General features: G+C 40.1%; 1 pseudogene; it reads right to left on the minus strand.

The window, feature by feature from the left end:
* Positions 1-525: 525 nt before the first annotated feature.
* LOC114211243 (dimethyladenosine transferase pseudogene) lies at positions 526-3,869 on the minus strand (annotated as a pseudogene).
* Between the last annotated feature and the right edge of the window lie 4,633 nt (positions 3,870-8,502).

Genomic DNA, 8,502 nt, shown 5'->3' on the forward strand with positions numbered 1-8,502 from the left:
TTTAATGGTTATATCCTTTCCTTCAAAATCAGAAATATTCTTTTTAAGAAACAGTTGTTTTATTGTGCACATGAGTAAAAAGAAATAGTATGGGAAATATGTGACTGAGTTAAGCATATTTTAACTTTTTTACTATTTGAGGGGCAAAGGCCTACAGAGGTCCTCATAGTAATATATAACATAGAAAACAGAACAGTAACATCTTTATACAATAAATTGTTAGAAATGATAAGTTTAAGTGTAAAGTTGTGCATGCCTGCAGCTCTTAAAGATTATCGCGCGTAGACTGGACCCTGCCCTACGTTAGACATTAAAAAGATACCACAACCAAAAAAACTTGGGTAATTAGAATTGACTGACTACCATAAAAATTCAGAGTAATAAATGGTGACAGTAGTATTAAGTCAAAAATAGTCAAGTACATAGTGTTCCAGTGAAGGAAAGGCATAGTTCATCTCAAATTACTAAAAATATGTAATTCCAGTTTCTTTTTCTTGAGTTTGGAAAATTCTGTTTTCCAGATACCTAAGAAAAATGCATAACTTCTGCATTGGATCCATGTAGCAATCTGATGAAGTCATCTATGTCCATGGAACAGGGCCGTCTGTCACTAAAACCTGTGGTTAGGATTTGCTGTATTTTATCTGCTACACTGAAATTTACGGTATTATAATATTATGGACTGAACAGTGAATTCTGTAGTTTTCCAATAGCTGTTGCACTGTGCTTGACTTAAATGCAGCAGAGAGTGTCTTGTTTTTCTTAACAAAGGTGATCCTTACTAGGCCATCCCATTCCTGAAAATTGATAAGTGATGGTAGATTCTTAGGTTTTATTTTTTTAAGATTTTTATTTATTTATTTGACAGAGAGAGGAATAGTGAGAGCAGGAACACAAGCAGGAGGAGTGGGAGAGGGAGAAGCAGACCTCCTGTGGAGCAGGGACCAGGATACAGGGCTCGATCCCAGGACCCTGGGATCATGACCTGAGCCAAAGGCAGATGCTTAACAACTGAGCCACCCAGGCGCCCTCTAAGGTTCTATTCTTAAGACACTGGATTCTACCTTGGGTGGTGGCCTGAAGTTATTCTGTCCAACTTTATTCAGATGGACCACATGTGCTAACAGCTGTGTATTGATTGAGAGTCTGCAGTATAATTTATCTCCAGGCTTTGATCCGAAATATTATTCTAAAATCATTTTCACATTGCTCTATTATTCTCATTTCATCTTACATGAACTCATACACCCTATGATCCTATGTTTTTGTTTTTGGCTAGGTCTCTGTATTAGTCTTCCTCATGTGTTTTATAATTTTTGTTTGCAGGCTCACTTTCAATGAAAGCTTTTTCTTTTTCTCTTTCTCACTTGATTTTTCACTCTTGTTTTTGCTTTCTCCCTCCCTCCCGCTCCAGAAAGGTTTCTGTTGGCCTCCAGGCAGCCTGAGACCCCTAGAATAGAAATTATCTTCCATCAGTCTGCCCTGCAGTGATATTGGGGTCACAGGTCCCATCACAGTATGTGGCTCTTCCCAGGCTGGTTGCAAGACTGTATCTGCCTCCTTCAACTCCCCTTGGTCTGTAACACCCTGGGAGGACCTGGGGTTATGGTTAAGCATGTTCCAGAGAGGCATACTCCCTAGGTGTTAACTCTGAACTATTAGCTGTGTAGATTAAGGCAAGAAACATCTTTCTTTGCCTTGTCTCTAAAGTGCAGATAATAATTGGGAGGATTGTGAGAATACATTAATCCAACCAAGAAGTTCAGAACAATGCATGACACATAGCAGGTACTAAGTATTAGCTCTAATTCCAATGAGATAGCCTAAACATCTCCTTTTGTCTCCTTTCCCAGACAGGGAAACCCTACCCTAACTCTTGATTTCAGGTGAAACCCTAGTCCCCTCTCCTTTTTGGGAGCACTGTTCATCTCTCTACCCAAGATAATGAATTCCTTGCTGCCTGAACCTGCTTCTGGTCCTGGAGCTTAGCAGGCCTACAGCAGTGGCTTTTTTTTTTTAATTAACATATAATGTATTATTTGTTTCAGGGGTACAGGTCTGTGATTCATCAGTCTTACACAACACACAGAGCTCACCACAACACATATCCTCCTCACTGTCCATCACCCAGCCACCCCATCCTCCCACTGGCCTTGTGTTTTATATGTGTTTCTGTACCATTTGTAGCCAGAGGTTGGATCTTGTTTTTGCAGGTCTTTTACATTTTCTCTTTTCTCTTTTTCTATTTTTACCAACTGCTGGCTAGGGAAGGTGGAGAGGGATTTGGCTCTGGCTCACCTCCTAGTCATAGACTTGCAACACCATCTTTATTTTTCATTGAGGTATTATTGACATGTAACATTGTGTTAGTGCTAAGTGTACAACATGAGGATGTGATATATGTGTATATTATGAAAAGATGTTAACTAAACTTGTGATTATCACACCTGGTTATAATTTTTTTGTGAAAAGAACTTTTAAAATCTACTCTCTTAGCAACTTTCAAATATATAATACAGTATTATCTATAGCCACCATACCGTACATCTCTAGGACTTATTTCTCTTATAACTGGAAGTTTGTCCCTCTTGATCACCTTCACACATTTCACTCTCTCAACGCACCTCCAGCAACCACTAATCTGTTCTCTGTACCACTATGAGTTCACAGTTATGGGGCTTTTTTTATTCCACTAATAGATCATGCTGTATTTGTCTTACTCTTATTTTACTTAGCATAATGTCTATCCAAGGTGTTACAAATGGAAGAATTTCCTTTTTATGGCTGACTAATATTCCACTGTATATGCATATACTATAGTTTCTTTAATCATCTGACAATGGACACTTGTGTTTCTAGATTTTAAGTATTATAAATAATGCTGTAATGAACATGGGGGGCAGATAGCTTTAAGACAGTGATTTCAGTTCCTTCAAATGAATATCTACAAGTGGAATTGCTAGATTACATAGTGGTTCTATTTTTAACTTTTCTGAGGAACCTTCACACTGTTTTCCATAGTGGCTGCACCAGTTTACATTCGCACCAATAGTTGCAGCAGCATCTTGACTCTTTTTCGGACTCTGATGCTGGTCCCACTAAGCTACGCTGCACCACCCAGCAGGGCATCACTCTCTCCAATGTGAATCATCCAGAGGAGGGAAAGCAAGGTTTTTCTCTTGTAATTAGGGGCTACTGCAAGCCGACAGGTTTGGCTCTGGTGGATGAGGACTGATCCAACATGAGCTTAACTAATGAAACATATTTCATCCTGAAGAAAAGTTTGTCTCCATCCCCTGCCTTCCCGCACCACTTCTGTCAAAGTCCTATCTGAGCCCCCTTCAAAGCTGCAGTCAATGTCATATAGTTGGTGGCTCCCAAACCTGGCTATCATTCTCTTTTTAAAAGCACAACACCCCAAGGCCCCTCCCTAGGATTTAGTAGACCTAGAATGGAACTCAAGAAACTGATTTTTTTTATTTTATTTTAATATTATATTAGTCACCACACAGTACATCATTAGTTCTTGATGTAGTGTTCCATGATTCATTGTTTGCGTAACTGATTTAAGTTCAAAATCTAAACAGCTTACGACATACCTACTAGAACGGCTATCAAAAAGACTATCACAGCAAGTGTTGGGGGATGAGGAACAACCGGCCCTCAGTGCTGATGGGGAAGTAAGAAGTTGAGAGTACACCTCTCATCTGTAGCCATTTCATATACCAGCCATGTCAGGCCTAGATTTTACCCAAGAGAAATGAAAATGAAAGCACAAAAGTTACACAAATACTCACAGCAGCTTTCCTTATAATGGCCCCAAACTGCAAACAATCTAAATGTCCACCAACAAGAGAATGATTAATCATCGTACAGCATGCAATAAATTCATCAAAATGTACTACTGACACATGTAACAATGTGGATGAATCTCAAATAATTATACTGAGTCAAAGAAGCCAGACCCCTCCCCCCCCCAAAAAAGACTACATATTATAGCATTCTGCTTATAGAAAACTCTAGAAAATGCAGACTAATCTATAGTGACAAAAAGCAGATCATTGGTTGCCTAGAGAGAACAGGGAAGAAAGGAGGACAGGTGGTAGGTGTTACAAAGGGGCTGAATGAAACTTTGGGAGGTGAAGATTTTGTTCATTATCTTGATTGTGGTGATGTTTTCACAAATATACACAGGTCATACTTACCAAATTGTGTATTTGAAACATATACAATTTATTGTACCTCAAGTATAAAAACCTAAATGGCCTGCCAGAAAGGAATGGCCTGATCCTGAAAAGTCACTGGACTCAAGTCACTGACCTCATCACCTCATTTACCACCACTACCACCCACCAGGTGGTACCAATCCCAATTGTGTGCTTTAAGCTCTATCCTGACTACCCTCACCCTCAGATTCTTTAGATAAAATTTGTAAGTAAATGTGGACTTAAATAAATTTACACTAAGTATTTTTATTTTGGCTACTTCTCTTAAGTCCTCTGCCCAGGCAGCTGGTAACCAAAGACTTTGGAGAAAAGAATGCGTTGCCGTTGTGCCCACAGCTATTTACGAACCACCAGTAGGCACAGCACAGGACTAGGTATCTACTGGGGTAGAGAGGCACGATGGAAGGGACCAGTAAAAATGAATAGAACACAATCCTGCCTGGCAGGTAATGTGCCACAGTGGCTCAGAGCTGGGGCTCAGCATTCTGAAAGCTAAATAAATATCTTGGTGGCAGCAAGAAAACCACTAATTTAAATAACCGAATTTTTCACTTTTCAAATAATTAGGTTGCATCAAATGGACAGATAGAGGTTGGAACCAAAACTTAAATTATGCAGTGTTCTCCGAGAGCAGAGCAGGAATATTATCCTGCAGGACTGAGTGTGGGGAATGTGAATAGGGAAACTCTAAAGGAAAGTATAGGGAGGAGTGTTTGATGTGGGCAGGGAGGCAGTGGCAGAAAATGGGCCTTAGGTTTTTAAATTGAAAAGAGACATGATCAGATACACGTTTTAGAAAAATAAATCTAGAAGATAGATTGGAGTTGAGATGAGGCCGAGGCCCAGCAGACAATTAGGAGGCTTCTGCAATCATCCCAGACATGGCTGATGAAGCTCTGCCCTCAGGGAGGAAAAATTAATCATATGAAAGTAAAAAACAACTTAATTTGCTTAGCCTCTCTGGGTTCCTTTTAAGAAACAAAAACTCAAATTCATCTAATATTTTAGTTTAGAACAAGTAACAAATTGTATTCAATAAATACGGAGAGATTTTAAGTATACTTAAAGTTGGGAAAGGCAGTCTCATGCATGCCCTCCACTTTTGACCCCCCATCAGCCATGTAAGAATGGGCCCTGGGCCTGGAACACTTCCTTACCGAGATAAAGGGCCCTCACAGTTTGTGCTGAATTTAGTGCCTTGTGTGGAATTATCTTTCCCTGTTTCAGACCCAATATATGCTCCTTTTTCTTAAGCATGTGTGTCATATAGCACTTTGTCAACCCCACTGCCATATTTGTCCCCTGTGGGGAGGGGTCAGGGTCCTGCTGTAGCACAAGATGGGCACATGCAGGCCACCTGCCCTGTGTTGGCTGCTGAGAGGAACCTGTTGGCTACTGGGGACTGATGCCCAATACTGAAGCTGACCTTGCCCTGTCTCTTCTCTTTGTAAGCAGAGCATTGTTCCATCCAGTTCCAATACCTGTGTTGAGTTTTCCTTGGTGACTCCAAGGCCAAGGTTCAGTGTGCAGAAGTGTTCAACATCTTTTCCTAGTGATAACAGATGTCATTGTTCATCACTTAAAACCAATATTATAACCAATGAGGAAAACGGGGTGGGGAGAAGAAAGACTGGCTGTTGCCACAGGGCAGGTGAAAGAAGATGAGGATTTGAACCAAGACACTAAGATTGGAGAGGAGAATAGAGGTTTAAAAACTATTTACGAGATAAATTCGATAGGACTCAATATATTAAATAGGGAATATACTAACCATGTCAAATCACAGTAGCTCTATGCCAGCTTCCCTTATGAAGGTAACTGTCCAATTCATATCATTTGGGAAAAAGTGGTCATACTTCATATCCCAGTAACTTGCTCCTCCTGTGCAGGTGCTTAGAGTAGGATGAGTGTCTGTCCTAAGGGAAGGCTTTCAATAGGCTGACAAGAATCCCAAAATGGGACCTAGTGAGATGAGCCAAGCCAGTCTGATTCCTGATCCCATGAATCAGAAATATTGAACATAAAGAAAAGCAGGATGCAAAAGGACCAGAGGCCCAAAATGAGATTAAGTTGGAGCTATATGAAGGAGAAAGGTTGAAACCACAAGAGATCATAGCAAGCCAAAGTTTTGAAGATAATCTATGATGAAAAGATACAGAATGAAAGAAAAGAATATGGAAGTTAATTCTCAGAGGTGAATATAGCAGAAATGTTGGGGTTACAATAATGACCAGGAAGTTCTACAAACTGCAGGTCCTGAGGTTTCTAGAGCTGCCTTGGGTCCAGCTGCACTTCTTATAAGGCCTCACTGCCATGAGAACCCATTCCTTGGGCAGCCTAAAGACATAACTAGAATAACAAGAAGAAGAAAGGGTTCAAGGATGACTCCCTGGTTTCTAGCTTGGGTAAACAGGTAAATGTTGGTGTCATCAACTGAAATAAAAAAGGAACAATGCTGGGAAGGAGGAGGACAGGTTTATCCCAAGATCTCTTGAATTTGGGAGGACTATGGTAAAGGCAGCCAGCAGAGTTGGTCTTAGACTTGAAATCTGGAAAAGTCTGAACTAGAGAGAGGTATTTCATCCTCATCAGCATATGGTTAATATCTGAAATGGCAAGCGTGAAGATCAACCAGGGCAAGAGTATACAGTAAGATGCACAGGGCTGGGGTTAAAACCCTAAGGAGCACGAATATTCCAGCAGCAGATGGAGAAAGGGGGGCTGCAAATGAGTCATAGGGGGATTGGTCAAAGATGTATAAGGGGGGAATGGGAAACACGGTACACAAAGGCCAAAATGATAGTGTTTCAAGGAGGACACACCCTGGAGTGTCAAATGCAACATGCCAGTTACTAAGAATTAAAGAGGGTCTATTGGATTTGGAAATTAGGAAACTATAGCAAAAATACTTTCAATTAAGACAAAGATGGAAGGAAAATTACAATTCACTGCAACAAGTATGGAACTTCATGTCAAAAAGTCACAGGGAAGGCTTGTGATCAAGAAAGTAGAGCCAGTATCTTGAGACCTCCTTTATAAACTACATTTTGGGGGGCTGGGGTGGAAAGTATACATATGCATTTAAGAGAAAATTAAAAACAAATTTTAAAGATTAAAATTCTCTATGAAAATAGAAACTACAGTGGGCTAGAGACATGGGGCAACTGGGTCCTCAAGGCAACAGGACCAGAAATTAGAAATGGGGCTATTTAACACTACGGAATGGGAACCAAGTGTGCCTAAAAGAAGGCATAGGATTGGAGTCTGTCTCCCTGCAAGAAGCCAAGAACTGAAACTGTATTCCCACCTAAAAACGGAAGCTTGGATTGTGGTCAAAATGAGCTTTTTTCATGTAGCATAGGTAATGAGAACAAAAGTTTGAAAATTAAAGGACAGAAAGAGATAGGCCAACTATCAAATATGGTTGATTGAACACACAAAAATTTATCTCTTTTCCTTCCCAATATTCCAGTAAAATGATATTATAGAATTTAAAATACTATAAACTCACAAGGACAAAGAGAATGGAAAATGAGAGATGGCATCAAATGATGGATGACAGAAGAGGAAAAAACATTAACAGACTCTAGAAAGCAGAATACCATGTACAGGCACCAATGTCAAACCATGATGCAGAACACTGGAAAGTCTCCATGGTCTGCAACACCAGAGGCTATCAAAGCAGGAGTGGTGTCTGGGGCTGAAAAAGATGGACTAAATAACAGTGAAAAAGTAGATTTCTGTATACTCTTCCCTGCTCTTGCAGAGCCAAGTGACAACCCTTCCCCAACCCAAAATGAGATAAATGGTTCATTTTGGGATGAAACTAAACCAAATGGGCTCCATATTCAGGGAGACAAGTCCAACAAAGAGTGAAGGACAGATGCCTAATTAAAATCAGGAGTTGATGAAAGTGAGACTCCCAGCCTCCTTTTATTGCTTTCTCTAAGAAATAATCCTAGGTGAATAGATTCCAGATAGGAAATTGGTGGATTCTTCTCTGGGGAATTGAACACCCCAAGAGAACAAACCTACAAATACTGCTATTTTTGAGTTTCAAAATAAGGCATCAGGAATTTCACTTGACCACCCCACAGTGATGCACAACAATCAGCAAGAAGCACCCATAATGGAGCTCTTCTAAGTGTCTTACCCTTAATTAGGATGGGTTGACCAAGACTATCATGACCTTCGGAGAAATTCTCCAGGATAAAAGGAAACCAAGTCACTCAGAAAAAGAAATATAATGGAGACAATGAAGAACAGAGAATTTTTT

This window comes from Eumetopias jubatus, unplaced genomic scaffold, assembly GCF_037043125.1.
Source record: "Eumetopias jubatus isolate StellerSeaLion01/CBP00866 unplaced genomic scaffold, mEumJub1_p1.0 scaffold_13, whole genome shotgun sequence".
Taxonomy (NCBI): Eukaryota; Metazoa; Chordata; class Mammalia; order Carnivora; family Otariidae; genus Eumetopias; species Eumetopias jubatus.